We start from the raw sequence: 16,509 nt of genomic DNA on the forward strand, positions 1-16,509 counted from the left end.
TCCTAAGTGCGCATTTATTTCTCTCTTACAGCATTCTGTACTGCTGAATTCCCGGAAATATTTATCTAGTAAGATAAGTCTTGTTAAATATTTCTAAGCATGATCATTTTTACATGTTTAGTGTAGAGCTATATAAAGTGAACATTTTGAAAGGCAGATTATATTACAGTCTTAAAACTCTCAGTAACTAAAAAGCCACTGGTACATCATGAAAGTAGTTGATTATTACATAACAAAGGAAAATATGTTTCTGAGCATGAGCAACTTCATGCTATCACTGTTATAAAAGAATTTGATCTAATAAAAGACTTCAAAGCTTTAGCATTACTGTCTGAGAAACATTATGCTTACTGCTCTAGTCAACAAGGCAAAATAATAAGAGAATGTTCAAATCCTTTACTGTGTTGCAAAAGGTTTTCAAGAGACAATAATTTTTCAGCTCAAAGTCTGAGAAAATATAATTGAAATTGTGATTTACTAAAGTGTTTGAAAAAATAAGAGATGTTCTAAAGTTGCACAACTAACGTCCAGTGGACAATGGTGTGCTAGATTAGACATCAATATGAAATTCTGAATCAAGTAATCACATTAGTGGAAAATTTAATCAGGATTTTGTCTGAGACATTGAATTAGGGTTTTGGCTAAATATCAGACCCATAGTAATGATTCTGAAATTCAGCTTGCCTAGCTAAATACATTTGATAGCAACAGAAATTACATATGTGGAACTCATCTCAGCATCTGGTCCTTGTAGTTTAGGTCATCTTCTATTCAATCTATAAATCAGTATAAACAGTTTTAGGAAGCACCGACTGTAGCTGTACATTGACTGTGAAACTCTTTGGGCAAAATGAAAGACTTTAAGAGAGTTATTCTGAAAATAGGCTTTACACGCATGATTTTATTATGCTTCTAAAGTAATGACAGCTCATTCCCATGCCCTTCATGAGCCTGCCATCGTAAACAAAAATTTAAAAGTATGTTTTTTATAATTATATGCATATTAAAACACTACATATGTAAAACACTACGTATACACACAGACACTTATTCAAACCTATATAGAAATTCTTCCTAAATAAACCTTATTAAAAATCTAAACCTAAAATTTTAAATACAATGCTGACTTAGTTCTGTTGGATATGACAAGTAAACTGGGAACCAAGAGCTGTTATTTGAAGACTTAATGGTGATATTTTCTTTTCCTTAGCTTACTTATTTACTTTTTAAGTAATAAATCCCTGGGTACTTATTAATAAAATGTAAATAAAAAAAATAAAAAAAAATAAAAATAAATGTTTGCACATCATTAAATAATGTGAAATAATGTGAAATCTTCCATCTCCCTTTGCTTTGCTTACAGGGGTACTTTCTCTGCAAATATCTCAAAACACATGAGATTTCAGTTAAGAATATTTACAGTGTACAAGTATTAACTTTAAAATGTTAAATACAAAATAAAATGCAACAGGACAGGAAAAAAAAAAAGCTATATACTTTTTTTTTTAACAGGTCATTTTTCAAATAATGAATTCAACCCTTTAGAGTCAACATAGAAATCCATGTAATAAAATTTAAAAACAAATATAGTGCACAACATATTGAAAAAGGTTTACCACCTTAAACAAGAACACTCTCTTCTTTTGTCAAACACTTCTCTGCTGCTTTTGAGAAAATAGGTCTGTACACAAAACACTGCACTGCCTTGGCAAATAAAGCAACACTCAACATGAATTCATGAATAGAAAGCAGCGTTAGTGCCAACGTTCACAATGCAGCAAATGCTAATATTCAGCATTAATACCTGGAAGGAAACCCTAAAGAACTCATAGGGAGTATTTGCACTGTGTTCAGTAAGCTGTGGATCCAGCCCATGGTGTACGTCTTAGTGTGCTTCCCACCAGGCTTTGCATGAGGCAATTTCTCCAACAATTTATATAATTTACCTCAATGTTACCATATGATTAATAGCAAATGGATATTATGACCTTTCCTCATCACAATAACTGTGCAAGGTGTGGTGACATGTCCCATGGCTACCTAGTGAATTTGGTGATTAATCTCAATGCTGAGGCTACAGCTTAGAAACCACTGTCCTAACACAGAGTATATGCAAAGAATCCTTCTGCCACTCCTCAGGCCTCTTGCCTTTTCCAACAGCTCTCTGACAGTGTCTTTATTAAACAGTATTACCAGCCACTTTCCTTCTCTGTCCTAGTTCTTCCTTCCCCCCCACACCAACATTTCACTACACGCACGCAGACTTTTGATAGCTTGCATAAATGAGGCCTTTAACCTTGATTCAATGGTAGGGCTGTTATAATTTTCCCTTCTTCTTCCATGAAAGATAATGTCAGTCATTTCTGAGTAAAAGTCCAAGGGGAATGTTCTTATACTGCTGCAAAGAAAGACTAGAGCATCTGAATCAAATGGTATCACATAGTGAACAGCACAGTGAATGTGCCTCATCTTTAAAGAGAAATTTATTGCTACTGTTACTCCTGTTGAGCATCTTTCTCCTTAATCCAAAACTGGAAGTTTTTTATTTTCAATCCAATTTAGTTACTGTGGAACCAATTCATAGCAAGTGTACCTAATGCCCCATAAAAATAATGTAGAATCCAGCAGTACGTGGTGGTTTATGCCAGTCCAACTTCTGGCAGTGTTTCCATTGACTTACAGCATTTTTTTTTTTTAGCATTCAGCAATGGCAGAGGGAGTACTAGAGTGTTTGCAAATTCAGTGGAAAACGCTAAGGAACACTCATCTTCTCTTGAAACGTTCTTGTATGTGTGGAAATGAAGATTTGCATGCATTCATATGTGATAGAAATGACCAAGTAGAGGATACCCTTCACAAATTGTAAAACTTTCAGACACCCACATTTCTAACTGACTTAGTACAATTGCTCTGTAGATATTGTAGATAATCTTTAACTCTTACTAGAACACCTGCTTCATAATGCTCAATCTTGACATTAGAAACTAATTAAAATATATTAAATTCATAATACTCCATCATTCTACGTAATGCAACATTTAGTGCTAAAGAGCAGCTATTGAATGACACTTCTGCTGAATGGAGCCAGAATGTCTGGTCATTAGATGATAGCAGCAATATTTTAGGTAGTAAACAGATGTCAAATGAATTCATCAATACAAATAAAGATCTGCTTAACAGGATCTAAACCCAATCTTTTAAAGCTTCAGTAATTTAATTATGCTTTCCATACACAAAGAACAATCTTATATTTTTTACTTGGAATGACCTTTGTTTTACAGTACTACAACAACAAAGCAAGGAAGGGAGGAAAACAAACATTCAAGAGAATCTACAAAACTAGCACAGTTATTCCTTCCCTTGTGTTGGGCTGCAGAACTTCCCTATAGCACATTGGCCACCATCTTCTGGACCTGCAGTACACAGAAAACAATACTGCTACAGTGGCATCCAGTACAAACATACACAACCCATTTCCCTGTTGATAGTGCTCATAAATGAGAAGACTGGATGGAATAAACCAGTATATATCTGTAACTGAAGAATCATAATGTAATTAGACTACTCTGTCTCCCTCTCTATGTTGTTGCTTTTTTTCACTCTCATCCTTCCTGTTTAAATAACGGCTTTGCAAAAATGAAAATAAAAGGAAAGCTCATGGACTTGTTTGAACCTGCATAGTACAGTTCTAGATGCTTTATCTTTGGCACCCAGTAATAATTACGGAAAATGAAGCCCTGAATTTAGAAGGTCAGTTTTATACAAATAATGCAAAGTCCTGCATTACATATAAAACCAGAATTCAAAAGAATTAAGCACCGTGTAGTCTGAAATACCATACACACTTCCCTTTTATTTCTGTGGTAAAAGGAAAAAAAAAAAAAAAAGCCATCTAATATTTTTGACTTCTCACAGTCATTCTAAAATATTTTCCAATCTGGGTTTTGTACTACAGAGATGCCTTTCCTCAACATGCAGAATCCTACAAAAGGAACACATTCAACATTTCTGTATAATTTAAATCTTCTGTAAGTGCTGGAAAAGACACAGTATTTATGTAATTTTATCTGGATTATCCTAAATACATTGTTTTCCATACAGTACATATGATTTAATTTTTAGGGCCACACAAAGGCCTGGGGTTCTTTGCTAAACACATTTCCTCTTCAGTCACTTCCCATCACCCAGTTTTACAATATTTCCTGTGACAAATGAGGAGTATTCACTGAAAAATACTTGATGGTAGCAAATGTTGGTTCAGGAAAAAAGAAGAGTTTTTGTTTGTTTGTTAGTTTTTTAGGAAATGTTATAATTTGAATAATTTACATCCTTTAAAAATAAAAAAAAAAACAACAAACCTGAAAGGTTTATATTCTCTAAAATTGTATTTGAGAAATTTAATTAAATCCCAAACCAGCCCATCTTGACTGACTTGAACATATGAATTTTTAGTTTTGGATCACTATTCAAAATGAAGCCTTTTATATGTATAAAAGTGTAAGAATACTCAAGGGTAAGAATGTAGTTTTGATATTTTAGAAATGGCGGAAAATTTATTTTTCACCTCTACTAATTATTTTATTTCCTGTTAGTCTTCTGATAGTACTCCAGAAGTGGTAACTTGGGAACAGATAAACCACTGCATCCCAATGAAGGAGGGACAAATACTACCTTACCACCTTGGCTGACTAGGTTAAAAAGCTAGTATTCAGAGGCAGCATGGAGATCTGGCTGTATTTTTCTTCTCTCCATGCTCTTCGAGGTGATTTCCACTCTTAATGGAAAAATCTACACAGTGACCAATTTTGCCTTGTCCTTTCACAGAACACAGGATGGCTTTCCCCTTGAAGCCCCAGTACTCTCAATGTGACTAGTCGGAAACTTGTCCAGAGAAAATTATACAGATCTTTCTTTCTTTTTTTTAATTTTATTTTATTTTATTATTTTTTCCTCTTTTTCCTCTTTCTCTGGATTTACTTGGTATTCTTGACCTATACAATAGGCTAACCTAGTTACTTCCATTTAACATACCTTAATAGTTTCATCATGTATAGTCAAATAATTCTTGATGTCAAATCTACCAGTGTTGCCTTCCATCAATGTAAAATTCGCTTTAGCTTTTCTATAATTATACTTCTTCCACCTTCTTCTTGTCTACAGTTCTTCAGACTAAATATCACCTCCATGATACACGTTATAATTTATATTTGCTTTAATATTGTTAAGCAAGATATGGTATACTTATCCATTCAAACTTCCTGGTGTAGTTAGTGTTTATCATGTAATTCTGAACAAACTGCCCACTCTGTAAGGGGAATAGACTGTCACTAAAAGGGGATGCTTTTAGCTGTAGTTTTATAGTTACAACTCTGCTACCTGCAATCACACTTTACAACAGTGTAGGCAGGTTAGCTAGGGATAAAGTGATCTGCAAGAGGCTAATTTGTTAGAGGACAGAACTGCAGTTTTCCACATCTCTCCTTATTAGTTCTAAAGTGAATGGAACAGGATTTGCAGATAAACTGAACTGAACACAGTGAGACCACAGAGACTTAAGGTTCTGGATGCAGTGCTTGGATTCACTGCTGGCTGTTTTGTTATTTTCTCTGTAGCAGATGCGGTCCTGGCAGCAGAACTGAGGACTCCTTCTCAGTGATTCAATTATTAGCAGCAATGAAGTTTTTTCTAGCATGTTCTCTGTCTCCATCCAGCAGTGAGCATCTGATTCCTTTCTGCACAATCAGGGAGCACTAACCATGCTACACCAACATACTTGTGCATTTGCATCCCCCCCCAACTCCTCATGAAACTGAACCCACAACTCAGACTTAGGTTAGGGAATGGCTCTAACCACAAAGACAGTCCAGTAATGAAATTTATCCTCTTGCATTTTAAAAGAATGAGTGGTATACTTTAATTTTAAAAACATAACTCTCTAAAGAAGTGGTTCAGTGATATGCATTGTGAATGGCCAGGTCAAATTCTAGTGTCCCCAGTGGAACATAGGGCTTGTCACCATCATCTTTTGCCTTTGGCATGCTCTAGGCATCTACATGCTGAACATTCAGATTTTAATTACCTTCTTGCTTGTGCCTAACTCTCCTCCTCATAGTAAGTGCTAGAAAAGGTTTCTGGATCCTGTTTTGGTAGTTGAAATTGCTGATAGTGATATATGATACCTTTAATAAACTCACTAATTAGTCCATTCTTCCATAGGTTCATGTTCCAGTGTAGATAACATACACCCTGCTAGGAAAAATAATAAAATAAAATTGAAAGAGGCCCAGTGTGCTACTTCATCATACTCATAGCCTGGACTTTCTCTGCAGTAATTATCCTCTGAATTTTCAGATCAATTTTTAATTTTCAGCTATACTTTCACTAAAACCAAATACTTAAAAAGAAGCAACCATGCTATGGTGTTCTATTTTTATTCCTGTTGATTGCTGAAATAACCATGATGGGAGGGTGAAAGATGTGTTAACTAAACTAGCAATCACATTTTAGTGACTGTGTCTGCTGCCAGCATCTGGCACTCTGGTACTAACTGAGGTTTGCATAGCTTTTCATATTTCCAGAAGCCTTTTGAATATTAAGAGCTGATGTTTTGACACATTCTCTTCCTCCTGCAGCTGGGTCCAGACTTGCTGACGTTTGCAAAATGGACAAAGTGCCTGCAGTTTTCACATGCTCTGCATGCATTGTAATTACTACAGTTACTCTGCATTGCTCTTGTTGACATGTAGATGGTTGGCTTTAACTACTGACAGCCAGTGGCTTATGCACAATGACTCAAAAAATTCCCTAGGACACATCACCAAAATTCATTGCTGCATGCAAGAGGCGTGTGCATGGGTGTGAACAAGTGCATATGTGTGTGTAAATACATCCCTTCCCAGCCCCTGTAGTCATGTAGTGGCCTTTCAGCTGATGCCGTGAAGCAGGAAATCCAATTATAACTTACTTAGCATGCATAACTAAAAATGTTATTATTGGTCATAAAATTACCCAGTTTAAAAATCAAATCTATGAACTGTGTCACTGTATTCCCCAGGCTGACTTCATGCTGTGTGAAGAAGTGCTCCCTTCAATTTGTTTTACCTTTGCCTGCATTATTCAGGCCTCATTTCGGTGTGAGAGGATGAGGCAAAGTGGCTAATTTTCATTGCAAAGTGTCTGGAAATTTAAGCTCGGGCAAACTTCTGCCACTTCTGTGACCGTGCAGAGCTTCTGCATACACTATATGGCATTTCCCAAGTCAAACCACCACAGCAACAACAACAATATCTGTTTTCCAAATGTGTCCTAAAATGAAATGTCACCACTTTGATGAACAGCTTCTGTAGCAAAACAGCCTGTGTGTGACCAAATGGCAACATACCATTGTTTACACCAAAAATGAGCATAATAAAATAAAATCATGCTGGACAGTCAAATTCTATGTGGTTTTTTTTTTTTTAAAAAAAAATCCTCATTAGAGCCAGTAGCAAACCACATTATCTTCTGAAACCTTGAGCATATACAGATTCATCATCTTGACAAACAAGGTAGATGAAAGTTAACAAAGATCATCACTATTTACTGTGCTGTGGAGTTCTCTCATAAGATCTCAGTTCCAAAGAGAAAACTCACTCACACCCCTGCAGCGAACAGGTTGCAAACCACAGAGGTTTCAACGGCAAGGCATACAGACTCTGTCCAAAGCTCTGGGGTGTCTTCTTGCTCTGGATGGAGGGATATTTTCTGTCCACTAAAATCAATGTTTCCCCCCAAATTCAGCACCTCGGCAATATTAGCCCTGACATGACTTACTTCAATTTTCCCAGAGATATCCCCTGAACATTAACTTCCATAAATGTATTTCAGGACGCAAGTCCTTGAGGATATCTGCACAAACTAGTTCATTTGTATTTGGAGAGTGGAAAAAATGATATATTTGTGAATTTGTGAATTTTCCCATGCTGCTAGTAAACTAGACAAGCTTAATGGTGCAATAAAAAACATATTAATCAAAAGTCCAAGTCAGATTTTTATACAGTGGTAGCAGAGATTACAAATAACACAAACAAAATCCTATTGAGATTGAGTGCTTGCAAACCGACTGCTTCATAGCTGTTCAGCCTCCCTCACTGAGGACAGTAATACATATCTCAGAAGTCACAGGCGACAGTCACAGTTCAGAATCTTTTGAATTCTACTCACAACTCTGAAAAAAACATCATCTGATGACCTTGTGCACTCATACATACATACATTTGAAATTACTCTTTGGGACACAAATGCATTGGACTTGGCCATCTTGGGTACTTAAACATCATTTTCTCCTCTATTTGGTTCACACCTCATCTAGTACAGGCTCCACAAATTGCCCAAATGTTGCAAACTGCTATTCAAAAGATGGACACCTTATTTGTTATGAAAAGCTGTTAGCTTTTTTCTTAGTCAGTCACCCACGAACATTAAATATCATACAAGAAATCTGCTTATTCTGAAAGCTCATGGATTTTATTACCTTGGCAGCAAAGTGATCTGTTCAAACTGCTTTTTGCTGCCAGTTCTGGAGGTTTCTGTGTCACAGAAAAAGCCATGAAGAGTGGATGAATAGATAGCTGACCCCTTCCTTTATGCTTGCATCAGTTTTCACAGATGGGAGAATGAACAGATTGTGAAAATGAGGTCTCTGTTTGCTCAGAACCAGTGGTAGTTCATAGATGAACTGGATTAAAAATAGATTTTCAGTTTTGTGACAATCAGTAATAAAATCCCAGTTGGGACTGGAATTTTATTTTCAGAATACCAAGAGAATATTTTTAATCTGGAGAAGAAAAAGAATGGGAAAGAAACAAAATATTTGAATAAAATGTTTATATTTTACATCACTCTTTGGATTTTCATTAACAAATAAGCATCCAAACACTGTCATCAAAGCTTGTTATAAATAAAAAAAAAAAAAAAAAAAAAAAGCAAATCACTTCATATGGAAGCTCCTGTAACTCTCATTTTTTCCTCAGATGATTGTGGTGTTTGGTTGTTTCCAAACAAGAGAAAAAAAAAATAGTGACAGTGACACATATATCTAATATTTCAGTGCTGTCATATTTGTGTGTGCCACTGATAGGTGAAAAACCTCTCACCCAGCATGAGGATGAGATGGAGCCAGTTTCCCATATGCCATAGCCCGTATCCCTGCCCAGACAAAGCCCCTTGTCCCTCACGAGCACATTTCAGGAAACTTCTACTCAAATGGCAAGGGACTTGCTACACGGTCTTTAAAATGTTGAAGATAGCAGGCTGCACTGAAAAAATACAATTGAAGCTTGATCTTTCCCTGGAAAATAACCATACACAAACGACACAGTGGGGAACCGTATTAATCACTGTGTAGTGGCTTTTGTACCAAACACAACAGGTTAACTGATATTTTAGTCAACCTTGCAAATTCAGCATGAAATACGAAAATCAGGCAAGGCTCTCTCCTAAGTATGATCATGATTAATAAAAGAGCTAGAAGGAAAAAACTGTCCTGAGTTATAGCTCAGGAGTTTCATCATGGGCTGCAGTAATATAGCTAACTCACTGAAGTGGGCACAGTGAGTGAACCCCGTGGACATTTTTCCGAGTGGTGCAGCAGTCAGAAAATAATATTATTCACCAGCCTCATATGGCATTTGTTGCATCTTCATCTAGTTTCCAGAAAAAGTAAAAATAAATATGAATGTGACTTTCTGAATATTTCATGCTGTTGCAAGTGAACTACATTTGACTGAATGAAACAGCTTCTTCAAAATGAGTTTATAATATATTTACAAGATATTAGATATGAGATTTTGAAAATAAGAAATTTTAAAAAATTATAGGAAGTAAGTATTTGGGTTTGAAAGACATAAACCACAAAAATAAAGAGATTTTTAAGGTTAAGAAGTATGTTTTTTTTAATGTTTCGGATAGAAACACAAAATTGTTGGAAATCCAAAAGTACTAGTCCATGCCATGAAGATAAGGTGTAATTATCATTCCCTTTTTAAAGCTACTTGTCCAGGACTTCACCTAAGATTAACTAAATTGCAGTCAAGGTTGTTTAAGGGTATGTTCAGTTTAGGATGGCGCATGAAGTTGTTCAGAAACTGCATACGTGTTTCCTGAAGTCAAAACTGCAAACACTGCTGGTTTTCAGCTTTATCTGCTCTGTGGGCAGGGTCTGGGCTTTCTCTTTACCAGACCATCAATATTTATGAGCAAAAGCCAGTAAATTTGACTAAGAGGGATGTCTCTTAGTTTTATTTGCCCTGAATGTACAAAGGAATGATAATAAGTCACGACCTGAGATTTAAATGTGTATGAGACACTTGTCTCCTACAGGACCTCATATGGAAATCTAACCAGTTAGTCGCTGAGCTGCATTAAACTGCTTTCTATCAGCTCCCCCTCCTGTCTGTTTTTCTTTACCATTTATTTTCTGGTAGCTTCTACATTTTTGTACTCTCCCTTTTAAAAGTATTTTTAGGTTTTCTTCCATCTCCTGCCACCCTTGCCAGTCAGAGCAGTTACAGGAGCCCACCTTTGCTCAAAGCTTGGATTTCTTGCCCAGATTGCAGCTGTAACCTGGCACCCTGCAAGAATTGATTGGTCACTCAGATCAAAACATTAAATATTTAAAGTGGCACCACACCATTCATAAAGTGAAACGTAAAGTGTTTGTTTACTCTCTGCTAATTATTTCAGTTCAAGCAGGCAGACTCAACTGCCTACATTATTAATTAAATCTCTAAAATGAGCTAAGGATAGGAAATGTTCTCCTTTGCTGGTAACAGTGCTAAAGAATAAGCCGTAATACTAATTAGCCATGTAATAACATAAAAATCTTTTTTCCCAAATCATGCCAATACAAAGATAAAGAAATCATACTAATTCATATTCCCTAATAGTCTTGACAGAAGCTTAATAGTCATGAAATCTCAGATGTTAGCTATCTTTAGGAAATGTAACTAGTGTCACTAATTTACTGTTGTTTGAGGCTCTCTATGGACTCAAATAGCAAAGACTCATGGTCTCTAAATAGCATGCTTCAAAACAGATTAGTCTGAAGGTTATCTTAAAGGAAAATAGAAGGTTTCCCCACAGGCCATGCAAGAGCAACATATAGTAATCTGCATACAGCTTCCACCAGTGGTCTATTTCTTTACAAGTACATTCATATTTGCCATAGGAAAGTTATATAAATAACCATCACTGACTGGGCTTTGGGATCAGGAACACTGTACAGTGAGAAAATCACAACAAAAATTCACATTCATATTGAAAAGAACTGTTCAAAAAACCTGAAGAGTTATATGTTTTTGATACAAAGCCTGATAGTTTCATTGCACAACCTGAAACAATGCAAGATTCCAGAGCTGGGATTTTCAATGATGACCTGAAACTATGTTCTATACTGTCAAAAGTTTCACACAGTGGTCGAGTGCTGATTTGCAGTTTAAGACCAGAAACAGTCAAAATTCTAATTTTTGTTAGACACAGGGGGACAGATCCAAAGGGAATGGAAAAGACTAGTTATGGCATGCAAGGAGATGGGAGAGATGTAAGCACACACGTCTGTGAACTGCAGCTTTTGAGTGTTGCAGAATATAAAGCCTACAACTCTGCTGTGTGTCTCCACAGGACTCTGGAGCCTAATTATAGAGCTGTATGAAAAAGTTCTGCTTGTCAGCAGAACCGGCAGGGGGAAAAAGAAAATCCACATTTTTGCACATTCACAGAAGAATAAAATATTTAGGCAGAAAATCATCATTGCTGCAGATGGACACTTACAGAACAAAAATGGGTAATTTTTGTGCAGCTCCGTTTGCCACTAGCATAGCCAGAATACATTTGGTGGCAGATTTAAAATCCAGCCTAGAATTCCTCGGTCACTGTCAGTGGCAAAATATGTTTCATAGGGCAGTAGGGGTTGAGGGTTTCAAATAAATTCAAGGTATTGGAATCATCCTAAAATGAGTGGGCAGGATGACACCAAATTTTGTGTTGCTGCACTCATTTATGCCAGCACAGAATTTGGCTCTGGATGGTTTTGAGTCCTTCTGGGTAAGAATTAGCCACAAAAGCCCACTCATGACTACAAAAAGGCAAAATGTGGGGATACGTCCATGTCACGGCAATGAAGAAACAGAACTAGAAGAGGCATAAGAGATACACACAAATTGTTAAAAAGCAGTCAGCACTTGCTAGTGGTCAATGGACTTCAACTACCGGCTTTCATTATATTTAAGGACACAGTCTATAAATGTTTACTTTGGGTGCAAAGAAATATGCCTATAAAAGAGCTAGTCCACACACAGAACATGTCATAAGGATCACTATGGTATTTTCAGGAGAAATACAGCTGGACAGGATGGTAAGCACAATAAACCTCTGATTCCTAGAGGTGTTCACGTGACAGTATATCAAAAAAACCTCAATAACCCAGATCAGTGCTCTGTGTGCATATGTTGTGTGGCCCTCCATATTCCCAATAGAGGGGTTGCCTGTCTGCAGATACAGCTGTGTGACACAGAAGAGGAATAATTTATGTAGACCTTCTCCTTCTTCCCCTCACTTAGCATTGAGCAGAGAAAGTGGGATTCATCAATGCACAGTCCCCACCATTTCTGTACTACCCAGCCTGTGTTTACAGCCTCTTGGTGGAAAGCCTGGCTCTTAAACTCAAGCTGTAGTGACCTGTGCTTTCAGCTTTGGGTAAGTGTTTTTTTCTTAAGCTTGTTAAATGTGGTGTGAATTGTATGTGAAAGTGCTTTTTATTTATTTTTTCTTCTTTTCCCTCAGCATCATCTAATTCAGCAGTCCTTGGAGTGCTAGAGTCTCTTTAATGTATCTCAAGCCACAAGGACTCTGGCTTTACTGCATTAAGAATATACATTTATTTACTGGCTTTGTATCTGACAATGGGAGCGATGAAGAGTTGTGTTCTCAATACTTTCCTCACTTCCTTCTTTTTTGTCTGACATTGGCAATAAAATCCAAAATACAGAAAAGGCAAATCAAGCACACAAATTAAGAAATGTGATCTCACGCCAGCCAACATATAGGAAAAACTCAGGTGACGAGGAAACCAAAGGAAAATGGCAATAAAAGAGACTGCATTAGAGAAAAAGAAATATAACTAAAGTCACAAAATCCAATCATATTTTTAAAATAGTAACTAATACATTCAGAACAAAAATTAGTAGAAAGTGACAAAAATCTCCTGTGATAGGCCCTTCTGTCCATAGTCTGCCAAAGTTTCTTTTGACTGAACTGTTAGACTGTTTTATTAAGCAAGGAAAAAGGATTTCTTCCTATGTCTCTGATGTGTCTTATAATCTGTTGTACAGCATAAACAAGTAAAACTCTATGTCTATGCTTAATCCTGGAAGTTAGTTTGGTTTGGCTTCATTTTTATTTTCAAGTTAATGGATAGAGGTTTTCTCAGCCACTTCACAGAACAAGATTTGGTCCAATAAAAGGTAAACTTCTGTATTTGTTTGCTCTGTTACCTCATCACAGTACTATAATGAACCATGAAAAAAAAAAAAAAAAAGTCCAAAATCACAGCCTTGCACAGAGCTCTTTACAGTCTGTTTCTTCCACTGACAAAATATTCCAGATCTTATTATACCACCTACAGGTAGATTTTAGAGAAATACTTGGGATCCCCTAAGCTGCTTAGTTACACTCCTGTAGGTTGCAAAAAGCAAGTGTGTCCATTACATTTTTAAGACGCTTTTCATAACCCAAGATTCTTTTGCCTTTAAATCAGTCTGCACAAAGCAGTCTGTTATCTTTTTCTGAAATCGCAGATAACACATGAAATTAACATGCAGTTGTTGAAACAGAGAATATTTTAGTAAATACTAAAATGGTGAAACTGATCACACTGTCTTATATGTCAGTTTTTATTTGATACAGAATGTCACATATGAAGTCGTGTAATCATTTTCTGTTGAAGAAAAATAACTAAAACTATGATACACTTCTTTTTCTCTCATACTTGATTCTTGTTTACAAATCCTATAATCCTATATAACCATGCACACATTATTTATAATTCCAACATATTTTTGTAAGCTTTGAAAGAAATCCTTAGCAAATTCCTCTACATTCCTTTATTAATAGTCTTTACAACTAAAGTCATGATGTTTCAAAAGACCTATTTTGCAAAGCTTGACAGAGAAGGAATCTTGATAATAACTTAAGGATATTTACTGAAAACTTAAAAACATAGCAGAAATTTTGAACAAGTAAGTTATGGTGGTAAATGACCTTTTAAGGGTATAATCTTTAGTACTCCCATATGCTTAATGCTTCTCAATGTGCTCAAGCTTATTCATTTTCTAGAAAAGGGCTTTGCTTTTTTGCAGAGCTTGATCAACCAGCCTGTCTTGCTTCAACTTTGCAGAAAATATGCAAGAATTTAATTCAAATTCAACTGAATTATGCTATTTTAATGCTGCATATTTTCTCCTGTTGTTAATATACCCCTTGTGCAAACATCTTCCTCCTACCTGATGCCTTCAGTAATGTCTCAACTCGTTGCTGATGACATTCAAATTTCCCCCAGAGATACCTTGTGAAGTCACAAACAGAGGATTATGCCCATCAGTGAATGACTCAGGCAAAAAGAGATTGATAAGGCAAATAAATACTTAGATGTTAGCAGTCAGTCAGTTGTGATACGCAAGAGGGAAAACAAGACTGCAGACATTTCAGCTATATATCTTGTTTTCTTAATTATCTCTTTGTGTGCCAATGGTCTTCTTAATAAATTATCCTCTCTCATTATCTGATCTGTTCTACATTTTCAGTTATGGCTCTTCTCAAAACCAAGTAACAGTCAGTCTTTCTCAGCCTGAAGCTATTTCAATACCCAACCTGCATCCCCAAAGTCCAGACAGAGGAAATACTGCACAACTGTTTTTGAATTGAGAAACCGTGCTTGTGCTGAGTTTTATGTAAGCAATAACTCATGACACTGCATAAGTTTCAACGGAGTAAGAACATCCTGAGCATCCTGCGTAGCAGAAGACTGAAAAATCAAGACCATGTATAACCTCAGATGTGTAGAAGTCAAAAACCAAACAAAGAATAAGGCCATAACACAGGAAATACATTAGTAAGCATAGGGAAAAAAAAAAATAAAATAAACTGAATGAAATTTTAATTTATCTCTATGTCCAGAACTTCAAATGCTTGTTTGGAATACAACCACCATTTTGTGTGCTAGGCATACTGAAATTCCTATACAGGAATAAGACGGCTCATTAAATTTTCAGTATTTTCTATTCCATCCATTTCAAAGTATGCCTATCTTGTCCCCTGTCCAAGCCATCACAAGAATAAATGTAAAGATAAACGAAAAATCCTGATTACATCGCAGTAGCATGAACATGACAAAGCTGAATGACTCTGCCAGACCAACAGTGCTGAATGTCACAAAAGTGTTCCAGCATGCTCAGAATCATTTTTCAGAGACTATAATACTTAACTTTTGGAAAATGTCTCTGTCTCTGTGAGAACCATCTGAGAAGAAGAGGTAAAATGTATACTGTAACTTTGTTAACTCATTCTCATGTGGTTTTGTTCACTACTCTCCATGTCTATGTGGAGACCTGAAGTAACTGAAGGCAGACAGCATAAGAAAGTCTGTAGAGTAAGCTCACAAGGATAACTGGTCATCTTTCAGAAAAGATAATGCATCTGTATTTAAACAGGTAATAATTAGCCACTTTTTCCAAAAGCAGATTTCTGTTAAGCTCCTTACCAATTACTACTTAGTTTTGAGAGCACATTTAGGGGGAAATGATCGCAACAAATATATCTTCTGGATATGTCTTTTTTATGACTAAGTAAGAATTACAACTTTTCAAGTTTAGTGCCTTTTCAAAATAAGGTTATGAGGGGGTTATGCTGACAGATCAGCTGCTTCTGATACTATGACCACAGTCCTTTTCATTTATGTGCCCATCTGCCCATTCTGTTACAACCTGCAACAGAAATGTTACAAGCACGGGACAATGTCCCTCACATACTTAGTGGAGACTATAAAACCAATAAAATAAAATGGGGTTCATGAATTCATGCAAAGCAATGCTATTTGGTAAGGCAAGATACCCAAAAGACTGGACTGATATTATGTCTACACCAATTACAAAGCTGTACATTTAATCTCGATCAGAACGATTTGCAGGCTAGGATATATAGTAAATCTTAAACTTCTGGCTCCTAGAAAAATGAGCATTTTCACTCACAATGAGACTGAAGCCACACTCCCTGTACATGGAACGGAAAATTGTCATCCTCTATCCCTCTCAGTAACTGCGATGAACTACCTTCAGTGTTTGTCTGCTTTAAGTTTCAGCAGCAGAAGGTTCTCTGAAGAGATCATGTTTTAACACAATTTACAATAAAACCTTTAAGAGCACACTGAAAAAGGAAACTCCCAAAAGAGGTTTCTGATGGATGGAAAGAGTTTGATGC

Source organism: Nesoenas mayeri (genome assembly GCF_963082525.1).
Source record: "Nesoenas mayeri genome assembly, chromosome: 1".
Classification (NCBI taxonomy): domain Eukaryota; kingdom Metazoa; phylum Chordata; class Aves; order Columbiformes; family Columbidae; genus Nesoenas; species Nesoenas mayeri.